The following is a 14,687-nucleotide window of genomic DNA, read 5'->3' on the forward strand; positions in this document are numbered from 1 at the left end:
TGATTTCTTTTCCTGTGATAAAAAGCCTTCTGTCTCGACTGCAAAACCTCTCAGGGAAGCATTTGAAACCATTTGTCACCATTTTTGAGTGAATTGCCGAAAGTCAGATTTCTGAGGAAATTGTGACCCCGGGGCTTAGGGTTTTTTTAAAAAAAATCTTTTTCTGCCGGTTATGTTGTTGAGGGCTGATTTCTTTTCCTGTGATAAAAAGCCTTCTGTTTCGACTGCAAAACCTCTCAGGGGAGCACTTGCAACCGTTTGGCACCATTTTTGAGTGTATTGCCGAAAGTCAGATTTTTGAGGAAATTGTGACCCCGGGACTTAGGGATTTTTTCAAAAAAATCTTTTTCTGCCGGTCCAGTTGTTGAGGGCTGATTTCTTTTCCTGTGATAAAAAGCCTTCTGTCTCGACTGCAAAACCTCTCAGGGGAGCATTTGCAACCGTTTGGCACCATTTTTGAGTGAATTACCGAAAGTCAGAATTTTTATTAAATTGTGACCCCGGGGCTTAGGGATTTTTTCAAAAAAACCTTTTTCTGCCGGTCCAGTTGTTGAGGGCTGATTTCTTTTCCTGTGATAAAAAGCCTTCTGTTTCGACTGCAAAACCTCTCAGGGGAGCATTTGCAACCGTTTGGCACCATTTTTGAGTGTATTTCCGAAAGTCAGATTTTTGAGGAAATTGTGACCCCGGGGCTTAGGGATTTTTTCAAAAAAATCTTTTTCTGCCGGTTAAGTTGTTGAGGGCTGGTTTCTTTTCCTGTGATAAAAAGCATTCTGTTTCAACTGCAAAACCTCTCAGGGGACCATTTGCAACCGTTTGGCACCATTTTTGAGTGAATTGCTGAAAGTCAGATTTTTGATGAAATTGTGACCCCGGGGCTTAGGGATTTTTTCAAAAAAATCTTTTTCTGCCAGTTATGTTGTTGAGGGCTGATTTCTTTTCCTCTGATAAAAAACCTTCTGTCTCGACTGCAAAACCTCTCAGGGGAGCATTTGCAACCGTTTGGCACCATTTTTGAGTGAATTGCCGAAAGTCAGATTTTTGAGGAAATTGTGACCCCGGGGCTTAGGGATTTTTTCAAAAAAATCTTTTTCTGCCAGTTATGTTGTTGAGGGCTGATTTCTTTTCCTCTGATAAAAAGCCTTCTGTCTCGACTGCAAAACCTCTCAGGGGAGCATTTGCAACCGTTTGGCACCATTTTTGAGTGAATTGCCAAAAGTCAGATTTTTGAGGAAATTGTGACCCCGGGGCTTAGGGATTTTTTCAAAAAAATCTTTTTCTGCCGGTCCAGTTGTTGAGGGCTGATTTCTTTTCCTGTGATAAAAAGCCTTCTGTCTCGACTGCAAAACCTCTCAGGGGAGCATTTGCAACCGTTTGGCACCATTTTTTAGTTAATTGCCGAAAGTCAGAATTTTTATTAAATTGTGACCCCGGGGCTTAGAGATTTTTTCAAAAAAGTCTTTTTCTGCCGGTCCAGTTGTTGAGGGCTGATTTCTTTTCCTGTGATAAAAAGCCTTCTGTTTCGACTGCAAAACCTCTCAGGGGAGCATTTGCAACCGTTTGGCACCATTTTTGAGTGTATTTCCGAAAGTCAGATTTTTGAGGAAATTGTGACCCCGGGGCTTAGGGATTTTTTCAAAAAAATCTTTTTCTGCCGGTCCAGTTGTTGAGGGCTGATTTCTTTTCCTGTGATAAAAAGCCTTCTGTCTCGACTGCAAAACCTCTCACGGGAGCATTTGCAACCGTTTGGCACCATTTTTGAGTGAATTGCCGAAAGTCAGATTTTTGAGGAAATTGTGACCCCGGGGCTTAGGGTTTTTTTAAAAAAAATCTTTTTCTGCCGGTTATGTTGTTGAGGGCTGATTTCTTTTCCTGTGATAAAAAGCCTTCTGTTTCGACTGCAAAACCTCTCAGGGGAGCACTTGCAACCGTTTGGCACCATTTTTGAGTGAATTGCCGAAAGTCAGATTTTTGAGGAAATTGTGACCCCGGGACTTAGGGATTTTTTCAAAAAAATCTTTTTCTGCCGGTCCAGTTGTTGAGGGCTGATTTCTTTTCCTGTGATAAAAAGCCTTCTGTCTCGACTGCAAAACCTCTCAGGGGAGCATTTGCAACCGTTTGGCACCATTTTTTAGTGAATTGCCGAAAGTCAGATTTTTTATTAAATTGTGACCCCGGGGCTTAGGGATTTTTTCAAAAAAATCTTTTTCTTCCTGTCCAATTGTTGAGGGCTGATTTCTTCTCCTGTGATAAAAAGCCTTCTGTTTCGACTGCAAAACCTCTCAGGGGAGCATTTGCAACCGTTTGGCACCATTTTTGAGTGTATTGCCGAAAGTCAGATTTTTGAGGAAATTGTGACCCCGGGGCTTAGGGATTTTTTCAAAAAAATCTTTTTCTGCCGGTTAAGTTGTTGAGGGCTGATTTCTTTTCCTGTGATAAAAAGCCTTCTGTTTCAACTGCAAAACCTCTCAGGGGAGCATTTGCAACCGTTTGGCACCATTTTTGAGTGTATTTCCGAAAGTCAGATTTTTTATGAAATTGTGACCCCGGGGCTTAGGGATTTTTTCAAAAAAATCTTTTTCTGCCGGTTATGTTGTTGAGGGCTGATTTCTTTTCCTGTGATAAAAAGCCTTCTGTCTCGACTGCAAAACCTCTCAGGGAAGCATTTGCAACCATTTGTCACCATTTTTGAGTGAATTGCCGAAAGTCAGATTTCTGAGGAAATTGTGACCCCGGGGCTTAGGGATTTTTTCAAAAAAATCTTTTTCTGCCGGTCCAGTTGTTGAGGGCTGATTTCTTTTCCTGTGATAAAAAGCCTTCTGTTTCGACTGCAAAACCTCTCAGGGGAGCATTTGCAACCGTTTGGCACCATGTTTGAGTCAATTGCTGAAAGTCAGATTTTTGATGAAATTGTGACCCCGGGGCTTAGGGATTTTTTCAAAAAAATCTTTTTCTGCCAGTTATGTTGTTGAGGGCTGATTTCTTTTCCTGTGATAAAAAGCCTTCTGTCTCGACTGCAAAACCTCTCAGGGGAGCATTTGCAACCGTTTGGCACCATTTTTGAGTGAATTGCCGAAAGTCAGATTTTTGAGGAAATTGTGACCCCGGGGCTTAGGGATTTTTTCAAAAAAATCTTTTTCTGCCGGTCCAGTTGTTGAGGGCTGATTTCTTTTCCTGTGATAAAAAGCCTTCTGTTTCAACTGCAAAACCTCTCAGGGGAGCATGTGCAACCGTTTGGCACCATTTTTGAGTGAATTGCCGAAAGTCAGATTTTTGAGGAAATTGTGACCCCGGGGCTTAGGGATTTTTTCAAAAAAATCTTTTTCTGCCGGTCCAGTTGTTGAGGGCTGATTTCTTTTCCTGTGATAAAAAGCCTTCTGTTTCGACTGCAAAACCTCTCAGGGGAGCACTTGAAACCGTTTGGCACCATTTTTGAGTGTATTGCCGAAAGTCAGATTTTTGAGGAAATTGGGACCCCGGGACTTAGGGATTTTTTCAAAAAAATCTTTTTCTGCCGGTCCAGTTGTTGAGGGCTGATTTCTTTTCCTGTGATAAAAAGCCTTCTGTCTCGACTGCAAAACCTCTCAGGGGAGCATGTGCAACCGTTTGGCACCATTTTTGAGTGTATTGCCGAAAGTCAGATTTTTTATGAAATTGTGACCCCGGGCCTTAGGGATTTTTTCAAAAAAATCTTTTTCTGCCTGTCCAATTGTTGAGGGCTGATTTCTTCTGCTGTGATAAAAAGCCTTCTGTTTCGACTGCAAAACCTCTCAGGGGAGCATTTGCAACCGTTTGGCACCATTTTTTAGTGAATTGCCGAAAGTCAGATTTTTTATTAAATTGTGACCCCGGGCTTTAGGGATTTTTTCAAAAAAATCTTTTTCTGCCTGTCCAATTGTTGAGGGCTGATTTCTTCTGCTGTGATAAAAAGCCTTCTGTTTCAACTGCAAAACCTCTCAGGGGAGCATTTGCAACCGTTTGGCACCATTTTTTAGTCAATTGCCGAAAGTCAGGTTTTTTATGAAATTGTGACCCCGGGGCTTAGGGATTTTTTCAAAAAAATCTTTTTCTGCCGGTCCAGTTGTTGAGGGCTGATTTCTTTTCCTGTGATAAAAAGCCTTCTGTTTCGACTGCAAAACCTCTCAGGGGAGCATTTGCAACCGTTTGGCACCATTTTTGAGTGTATTTCCGAAAGTCAGATTTTTGAGGAAATTGTGACCCCGGGGCTTAGGGATTTTTTCAAAAAAATCTTTTTCTGCCGGTTATGTTGTTGAGGGCTGATTTCTTTTCCTGTGATAAAAAGCCTTCTGTCTCGACTGCAAACCCTCTCAGGGGAGCATTTGCAACCGTTTGGCACCATTTTTGAGTGAATTGCCGAAAGTCAGATTTTTGAGGAAATTCTGACCCCGGGGCTTAGGGATTTTTTCAAAAAAATCTTTTTCTGCCGGTCCAGTTGTTGAGGGCTGATTTCTTTTCCTGTGATAAAAAGCCTTCTGTTTCGACTGCAAAACCTCTCACGGGAGCATTTGCAACCGTTTGGCACCATTTTTGAGTGTATTTCCGAAAGTCAGATTTTTGAGGAAATTGTGACCCCGGGGCTTAGGGATTTTTTCAAAAAAATCTTTTTCTGCCGGTTAAGTTGTTGAGGGCTGATTTCTTTTCCTGTGATAAAAAGCCTTCTGTCTCGACTGCAAAACCTCTCAGGGGAGGATTTGCATCCGTTTGGCACCATTTTTGATTGAATTGCCGAAAGTCAGATTTTTGAGGAAATTGTGACCCCGGGGCTTAGGGATTTTTTCAAAAAAATCTTTTTCTGCCGGTCCAGTTGTTGAGGGCTGATTTCTTTTCCTGTGATAAAAAGCCTTCTGTTTCGACTGCAAAACCTCTCACGGGAGCATTTGCAACCGTTTGGCACCATTTTTGAGTGAATTGCCGAAAGTCAGATTTTTGAGGAAATTGTGACCCCGGGGCTTAGGGATTTTTTCAAAAAAATCTTTTTCTGCCGGTCCAGTTCTTGAGGGCTGATTTCTTTTCCTGTAATAAAAAGCCTTCTGTCTAGACTGCAAAACCTCTCAGGGGAGCATTTGCAACCGTTTGGCACCATTTTTGAGTGTATTTCCGAAAGTCAGATTTTTGAGGAAATTTTGACCCCGGGGCTTAGGGATTTTTTCAAAAAAAAATTTTTCTGCCGGTTAAGTTGTTGAGGGCTGATTTCTTTTCCTGTGATAAAAAGCCTTCTGTCTCGACTGCAAAACCTCTCAGGGGAGCATTTGCATCCGTTTGGCACCATTTTTGATTGAATTGCCGAAAGTCAGATTTTTGAGGAAATTGTGACCCCGGGGCTTAGGGATTTTTTCAAAAAAATCTTTTTCTGCCGGTCCAGTTGTTGAGGGCTGATTTCTTTTCCTGTGATAAAAAGCCTTCTGTTTCGACTGCAAAACCTCTCACGGGAGCATTTGCAACCGTTTGGAACCATTTGTGAGTGAATTGCCGAAAGTCAGATTTTTGAGGAAATTGTGACCCCGGGGCTTAGGGATTTTTTCAAAAAAATCTTTTTCTGCCGGTCCAGTTGTTGAGGGCTGATTTCTTCTGCTGTGATAAAAAGCCTTCTGTTTCAACTGCAAAACCTCTCAGGGGAGCATTTGCAACCGTTTGGCACCATGTTTGAGTCAATTGCTGAAAGTCAGATTTTTGATGAAATTGTGACCCCGGGGCTTAGGGATTTTTTCAAAAAAATCTTTTTCTGCCAGTTATGTTGTTGAGGGCTGATTTCTTTTCCTGTGATAAAAAGCCTTCTGTTTCGACTGCAAAACCTCTCAGGGGAGCATTTGCAACCGTTTGGCACCATTTTTGAGTGTATTGCCGAAAGTCAGATTTTTGATGAAATTGTGACCCCGGGACTTAGGGATTTTTTCAAAAAAATCTTTTTCTGCCGGTCCAGTTGTTGAGGGCTGATTTCTTTTCCTGTGATAAAAAGCCTTCTGTCTCGACTGCAAAACCTCTCAGGGGAGCATTTGCAACCGTTTGGCACCATTTTTTAGTTAATTGCCGAAAGTCAGATTTTTTATTAAATTGTGACCTCGGGCCTTAGGGATTTTTTCAAAAAAATCTTTTTCTGCCTGTCCAATTGTTGAGGGCTGATTTCTTCTGCTGTGATAAAAAGCCTTCTGTTTCGACTGCAAAACCTCTCAGGGGAGCACTTGCAACCGTTTGGCACCATTTTTGAGTGTATTGCCGAAAGTCAGATTTTTGAGGAAATTGTGACCCCGGGACTTAGGGATTTTTTCAAAAAAATCTTTTTCTGCCGGTCCAGTTGTTGAGGGCTGATTTCTTTTCCTGTGATAAAAAGCCTTCTGTCTCGACTGCAAAACCTCTCAGGGGAGCATTTGCAACCGTTTGGCACCATTTTTGAGTGAATTGCCGAAAGTCAGATTTTTGAGGAAATTGTGACCCCGGGGCTTAGGGATTTTTTCAAAAAAATCTTTTTCTGCCGGTCCAGTTGATGAGGGCTGATTTCTTCTGCTGTGATAAAAAGCCTTCTGTTTCAACTGCAAAACCTCTCAGGGGAGCATTTGCAACCGTTTGGCACCATGTTTGAGTCAATTGCTGAAAGTCAGATTTTTGATGAAATTGTGACCCCGGGGCTTAGGGATTTTTTCAAAAAAATCTTTTTCTGCCGGTTATGTTGTTGAGGGCTGATTTCTTTTCCTGTGACAAAAAGCCTTCTGTTTCGACTGCAAAACCTCTCACGGGAGCATTTGCAACCGTTTGGCACCATTTTTGAGTGAATTGCCGAAAGTCAGGTTTTTTATGAAATTGTGACCCCCGGGGCTTAGGGATTTTTTCAAAAAAATTCTTTTACTGCCTGTCCAATTGTTGAGGGCTGATTTCTTCTGCTGTGATAAAAAGCCTTCTGTTTCAACTGCAAAACCTCTCAGGGGAGCATTTGCAACCGTTTGGCACCATTTTTTAGTCAATTGCCGAAAGTCAGGTTTTTTATGAAATTGTGACCCCGGGGCTTAGGGATTTTTTCAAAAAAAATCTTTTTCTGCCGGTCCAGTTGTTGAGGGCTGATTTCTTTTCCTGTGATAAAAAGCCTTCTGTCTCGACTGCAAAACCTCTCAGGGGAGCATTTGCAACCGTTTGGCACCATGTTTGAGTCAATTGCTGAAAGTCAGATTTTTGATGAAATTGTGACCCTGGGGCTTAGGGATTTTTTCAAAAAAATCTTTTTCTGCCAGTTATGTTGTTGAGGGCTGATTTCTTTTCCTGTGATAAAAAGCCTTCTGTCTCGACTGCAAAACCTCTCAGGGGAGCATTTGCAACCGTTTGGCACCATTTTTGAGTGAATTGCCGAAAGTCAGATTTTTGAGGAAATTGTGACCCCGGGGCTTAGGGATTTTTTCAAAAAAATCTTTTTCTGCCGGTCCAGTTGTTGAGGGCTGATTTCTTTTCCTGTGATAAAAAGCCTTCTGTCTCGACTGCAAAACCTCTCAGGGGAGCATTTGCAACCGTTTGGCACCATGTTTGAGTCAATTGCTGAAAGTCAGATTTTTGATGAAATTGTGACCCCGGGGCTTAGGGATTTTTTCAAAAAAATATTTTTCTGCCAGTTATGTTGTTGAGGGCTGCTTTCTTTTCCTGTGATAAAAAGCCTTCTGTTTCGACTGCAAAACCTCTCAGGGGAGCATTTGCAACCGTTTGGCACCATTTTTGAGTGAATTGCCCAAAGTCAGATTTTTTATGAAATTGTGACCCCCGGGGCTTAGGGATTTTTTCAAAAAAATCTTTTTCTGCCGGTCCAGTTGTTGAGGGCTGATTTCTTTTCCTGTGATAAAAAGCCTTCTGTTTCGACTGCAAAACCTCTCAGGGGAGCATTTGCAACCGTTTGGCACCATTTTTGAGTGAATTGCCCAAAGTCAGATTTTTGAGGAAATTGTGACCCCGGGGCTTAGGGTTTTTTTAAAAAAAATCTTTTTCTGCCGGTCCAGTTGTTGAGGGCTGATTTCTTTTCCTGTGATAAAAAGCCTTCTGTTTCGACTGCAAAACCTCTCAGGGGAGCACTTGCAACCGTTTGGCACCATTTTTGATTGTATTGCCGAAAGTCAGATTTTTGAGGAAATTGTGACCCCGGGGCTTAGGGATTTTTTCAAAAAAATCTTTTTCTGCCGGTCCAGTTGTTGAGGGCTGATTTCTTTTCCTGTGATAAAAAGCCTTCTGTCTCGACTGCAAAACCTCTCAGGGGAGCATTTGCAACCGTTTGGCACCATTTTTTAGTTAATTGCCGAAAGTCAGATTTTTTAATAAATTGTGACCCCGGGGCTTAGGGATTTTTTCAAAAAAATCTTTTTCTGCCTGTCCAATTGTTGAGGGCTGATTTCTTCTGCTGTGATAAAAAGCCTTCTGTTTCGACTGCAAAACCTCTCAGGGGAGCATTTGCAACCGTTTGGCACCATTTTGGAGTGTATTGCCGAAAGTCAGATTTTTGAGGAAATTGTGACCCCGGGGCTTAGGGATTTTTTCAAAAAAATCTTTTTCTGCCTGTCCAATTGTTGAGGGCTGATTTCTTCTGCTGTGATAAAAAGCCTTCTGTTTCGACTGCAAAACTTCTCAGGGGAGCATTTGCAACCGTTTGGCACCATTTTGGAGTGTATTGCCGAAAGTCAGATTTTTGAGGAAATTGTGACCCCGGGCCTTAGGGATTTTTTCAAAAAAATCTTTTTTTGCCGGTCCAGTTGTTGAGGGCTGATTTCTTTTCCTGTGATAAAAAGCCTTCTGTCTCGACTGCAAAACCTCTCAGGGGAGCATTTGCAACCGTTTGGCACCATTTTTGATTGAATTGCCGAAAGTCAGATTTTTGAGGAAATTGTGACCCCGGGGCTTAGGGATTTTTTCAAAAAAATCTTTTTCTGCCGGTTATGTTGTTGAGGGCTGATTTCTTTTCCTGTGATAAAAAGCCTTCTGTCTCGACGGCAAAACCTCTCAGGGGAGCATTTGCAACCGTTTGGCACCATTTTTGAGTGAATTGCCGAAAGTCAGATTTTGAGGAAATTGTGACCCCGGGGCTTAGGGATTTTTTCAAAAAAATCTTTTTCTGCCGGTCCAGTTGTTGAGGGCTGATTTCTTTTCCTGTGATAAAAAGCCTTCTGTTTCAACTGCAAAACCTCTCAGGGGAGCATTTGCAACCGTTTGGCACCATGTTTGAGTCAATTGCTGAAAGTCAGATTTTTGATGAAATTGTGACCCCGGGGCTTAGGGATTTTTTCAAAAAAATCTTTTTCTGCCAGTTATGTTGTTGAGGGCTGATTTCTTTTCCTGTGATAAAAAGCCTTCTGTTTCAACTGCAAAACCTCTCAGGGGAGCATGTGCAACCGTTTGGCACCATTTTTGAGTGAATTGCCGAAAGTCAGATTTTTGAGGAAATTGTGACCCCGGGGCTTAGGGATTTTTTCAAAAAAATCTTTTTCTGCCGGTCCAGTTGTTGAGGGCTGATTTCTTTTCCTGTGATAAAAAGCCTTCTGTTTCGACTGCAAAACCTCTCAGGGGAGCATTTGCAACCGTTTGGCACCATGTTTGAGTCAATTGCTGAAAGTCAGATTTTTGATGAAATTGTGACCCCGGGGCTTAGGGATTTTTTCAAAAAAATATTTTTCTGCCAGTTATGTTGTTGAGAGCTGATTTCTTTTCCTGTGATAAAAAGCCTTCTGTTTCGACCGCAAAACCTCTCAGGGGAGCATTTGCAACCGTTTGGCACCATTTTTGAGTGAATTGCCCAAAGTCAGATTTTTTATGAAATTGTGACCCCGGGGCTTAGGGTTTTTTTTTAAAAAATCTTTTTCTGCCGGTTATGTTGTTGAGGGCTGATTTCTTTTCCTGTGATAAAAAGCCTTCTGTCTCGACTGCAAAACCTCTCAGGGGAGCACTTGCAACCGTTTGGCACCATTTTTGAGTGTATTGCCGAAAGTCAGATTTTTGAGGAAATTGTGACCCCGGGACTTAGGGATTTTTTCAAAAAAATCTTTTTCTGCCGGTCCAGTTGTTGAGGGCTGATTTCTTTTCCTGTGATAAAAAGCCTTCTGTCTCGACTGCAAAACCTCTCAGGGGAGCATTTGCAACCGTTTGGCACCATTTTTTAGTTAATTGCCGAAAGTCAGATTTTTTATTAAATTGTGACCCCGGGCCTTAGGGATTTTTTCAAAAAAATCTTTTTCTGCCTGTCCAATTGTTGAGGGCTGATTTCTTCTGCTGTGATAAAAAGCCTTCTGTTTCGACTGCAAAACCTCTCAGGGGAGCATTTGCAACCGTTTGGCACCATTTTTTAGTGAATTGCCGAAAGTCAGATTTTTTATTAAATTGTGACCCCGGGGTTTAGGGATTTTTTCAAAAAAATCTTTTTCTGCCTGTACAATTGTTGAGGGCTGATTTCTTCTGCTGTGATAAAAAGCCTTCTGTTTCAACTGCAAAACCTCTCAGGGGAGCATTTGCAACCGTTTGGCACCATTTTTTAGTCAATTGCCGAAAGTCAGTTTTTTTATGAAATTGTGACCCCGGGGCTTAGGGATTTTTTCAAAAAAATCTTTTTCTGCCGGTCCAGTTGTTGAGGGCTGATTTCTTTTCCTGTGATAAAAAGCCTTCTGTCTCGACTGCAAAACCTCTCAGGGGAGCATTTGCAACCGTTTGGCACCATTTTGGAGTGTATTTCCGAAAGTCAGATTTTTTATGAAATTGTGACCCCGGGGCTTAGGGATTTTTTCAAAAAAATCTTTTTCTGCCGGTTATGTTGTTGAGGGCTGATTTCTTTTCCTGTGATAAAAAGCCTTCTGTCTCGACTGCAAAACCTCTCAGGGGAGCATTTGCAACCGTTTGGCACCATTTTTGAGTGAATTGCCGAAAGTCAGATTTTTGAGGAAATTGTGACCCCGGGGCTTAGGGATTTTTTCAAAAAAATCTTTTTCTGCCGGTCCAGTTGTTGAGGGCTGATTTCTTTTCCTGTAATAAAAAGCCTTCTGTCTAGACTGCAAAAGCTCTCAGGGGAGCATTTGCAACCGTTTGGCACCATTTTTGAGTGTATTTCCGAAAGTCAGATTTTTGAGGAAATTTTGACCCCGGGGCTTAGGGATTTTTTCAAAAAAATCTTTTTCTGCCGGTTAAGTTGTTGAGGGCTGATTTCTTTTCCTGTGATAAAAAGCCTTCTGTCTCGACTGCAAAACCTCTCAGGGGAGCATTTGCATCCGTTTGGCACCATTTTTGATTGAATTGCCGAAAGTCAGATTTTTGAGGAAATTGTGACCCCGGGGCTTAGGGATTTTTTCAAAAAAATCTTTTTCTGCCGGTCCAGTTGTTGAGGGCTGATTTCTTTTCCTGTGATAAAAAGCCTTCTGTTTCGACTGCAAAACCTCTCACGGGAGCATTTGCAACCGTTTGGCACCATTTGTGAGTGAATTGCCGAAAGTCAGATTTTTGAGGAAATTGTGACCCCGGGGCTTAGGGATTTTTTCAAAAAAATCTTTTTCTGCCGGTCCAGTTGTTGAGGGCTGATTTCTTCTGCTGTGATAAAAAGCCTTCTTTCTCGACTGCAAAACCTCTCAGGGGAGCATTTGCAACCGTTTGGCACCATTTTTGAGTGAATTGCCGAAAGTCAGATTTTTGAGGAAATTGTGACCCCGGGGTTTAGGGATTTTTTCAAAAAAATCTTTTTCTGCCAGTTATGTTGTTGAGGGCTGATTTCTTTTCCTGTGATAAAAAGCCTTCTGTCTCGACTGCAAAACCTCTCAGGGGAGCATTTGCAACCGTTTGGCACCATTTTTGAGTGAATTGCCGAAAGTCAGATTTTTGAGGAAATTGTGACCCCGGGGCTTAGGGATTTTTTCAAAAAAATCTTTTTCTGCCAGTTATGTTGTTGAGGGCTGATTTCTTCTGCTGTGATAAAAAGCCTTCTGTTTCGACTGCAAAACCTCTCAGGGGAGCATTTGCAACCGTTTGGCACCATTTTGGAGTGTATTGCCGAAAGTCAGATTTTTGAGGAAATTGTGACCCTGGGGCTTAGGGATTTTTTCAAAAAAATCTTTTTCTGCCTGTCCAATTGTTGAGGGCTGATTTCTTCTGCTGTGATAAAAAGCCTTCTGTTTCGACTGCAAAACCTCTCAGGGGAGCATTTGCAACCGTTTGGCACCATTTTGGAGTGTATTGCCGAAAGTCAGATTTTTGAGGAAATTGTGACCCCGGGCCTTAGGGATTTTTTCAAAAAAATCTTTTTTTGCCGGTCCAGTTGTTGAGGGCTGATTTCTTTTCCTGTGATAAAAAGCCTTCTGTCTCGACTGCAAAACCTCTCAGGGGAGCATTTGCAACCGTTTGGCACCATTTTTGATTGAATTGCCGAAAGTCAGATTTTTGAGGAAATTGTGACCCCGGGGCTTAGGGATTTCTTCAAAAAAATCTTTTAAGGCCGGTCCAGTTGTTGAGGGCTGATTTCTTTTCCTGTGATAAAAAGCCTTCTGTTTCAACTGCAAAACCTCTCAGGGGAGCATTTGCAACCGTTTGGCACCATTTTTGAGTCAATTGCCGAAAGTCAGTTTTTTTATGAAATTGTGACCCCGGCGTTTAGGGATTTTTTCAAAAAAATCTTTTTCTGCCGGTCCAGTTGTTGAGGGCTGATTTCTTTTCCTGTGATAAAAAGCCTTCTGTTTCAACTGCAAAACCTCTCAGGGGAGCATTTGCAACCGTTTGGCACCATTTTTGAGTCAATTGCCGAAAGTCAGATTTTTTATGAAATTGTGACCCCGGCGTTTAGGGATTTTTTCAAAAAAATCTTTTTCTGCCGGTCCAGTTGTTGAGGGCTGATTTCTTTTCCTGTGATAAAAAGCCTTCTGTTTCAACTGCAAAACCTCTCAGGGGAGCATTTGCAACTGTTTGGCACCATGTTTGAGTCAATTGCTGAAAGTCAGATTTTTGATGAAATTGTGACCCCGGGGCTTAGGGATTTTTTCAAAAAAATCTTTTTCTGCCAGTTATGTTGTTGAGGGCTGATTTCTTTTCCTGTGATAAAAAGCCTTCTGTCTCGACGGCAAAACCTCTCAGGGGAGCATTTGCAACCGTTTGGCACCATTTTTGAGTGAATTGCCGAAAGTCAGATTTTTGAGGAAATTGTGACCCCGGGGCTTAGGGATTTTTTCAAAAAAATCTTTTTCTGCCGGTCCAGTTGTTGAGGGCTGATTTCTTTTCCTGTGATAAAAAGCCTTCTGTTTCAACTGCAAAACCTCTCAGGGGAGCATTTGCAACCGTTTGGCACCATGTTTGAGTCAATTGCTGAAAGTCAGATTTTTGATGAAATTGTGACCCCGGGGCTTAGGGATTTTTTCAAAAAAATCTTTTTCTGCCAGTTATGTTGTTGAGGGCTGATTTCTTTTCCTGTGATAAAAAGCCTTCTGTCTCGACTGCAAAACCTCTCAGGGGAGCATTTGCAACCGTTTGGCACCATTTTTGAGTGAATTGCCGAAAGTCAGATTTTTGAGGAAATTGTGACCCCGGGGCTTAGGGATTTTTTCAAAAAAATCTTTTTCTGCCGGTTATGTTGTTGAGGGCTGATTTCTTTTCCTGTGATAAAAAGCCTTCTGTCTCGACTGCAAAACCTCTCAGGGGAGCATTTGCAACCGTTTGGCACCATGTTTGAGTGAATTGCCGAAAGTCAGATTTTTGAGGAAATTGTGACCCCGGGGCTTAGGGATTTTTTCAAAAAAATCTTTTTCTGCCGGTCCAGTTGTTGAGGGCTGATTTCTTTTCCTGTGATAAAAAGCCTTCTGTTTCGACTGCAAAACCTCTCAGGGGAGCATTTGCAACCGTTTGGCACCATTTTTGAGTGAATTGCCCAAAGTCAGATTTTTTATGAAATTGTGACCCCGGGGCTTAGGGTTTTTTTTAAAAAAATCTTTTTCTGCCGGTTATGTTGTTGAGGGCTGATTTCTTTTCCTGTGATAAAAAGCCTTCTGTCTCGACTGCAAAACCTCTCAGGGGAGCACTTGCAACCGTTTGGCACCATTTTTGAGTGTATTGCCGAAAGTCAGATTTTTGAGGAAATTGTGACCCCGGGACTTAGGGATTTTTTCAAAAAAATCTTTTTCTGCCGGTCCAGTTGTTGAGGGCTGATTTCTTTTCCTGTGATAAAAAGCCTTCTGTCTCGACTGCAAAACCTCTCAGGGGAGCATTTGCAACCGTTTGGCACCATTTTTGAGTCAATTGCCTAAAGTCAGATTTTTTATGAAATTGTGACCCCGGGGTTTAGGGATTTTTTCAAAAAAATCTTTTTCTGCCGGTCCAGTTGTTGAGGGCTGATTTCTTTTCCTGTGATAAAAAGCCTTCTGTTTCAACTGCAAAACCTCTCAGGGGAGCATTTGCAACCGTTTGGCACCATGTTTGAGTCAATTGCTGAAAGTCAGATTTTTGATGAAATTGTGACCCCGGGGCTTAGGGATTTTTTCAAAAAAATCTTTTTCTGCCGGTCCAGTTGTTGAGGGCTGATTTCTTCTGCTGTGATAAAAAGCCTTCTTTCTCGACTGCAAAACCTCTCAGGGGAGCATTTGCAACCGTTTGGCACCATTTTTGAGTGAATTGCCGAAAGTCAGATTTTTGAGGAAATTGTGACCCCGGGGTTTAGGGATTTTTTCAAAAAAATCTTTTTCTGCCAGTTATGT

The sequence above is a fragment of the Podarcis erhardii genome, assembly GCF_964252035.2.
Source record: "Podarcis erhardii genome assembly, chromosome: 5".
Classification (NCBI taxonomy): Eukaryota; Metazoa; Chordata; class Lepidosauria; order Squamata; family Lacertidae; genus Podarcis; species Podarcis erhardii.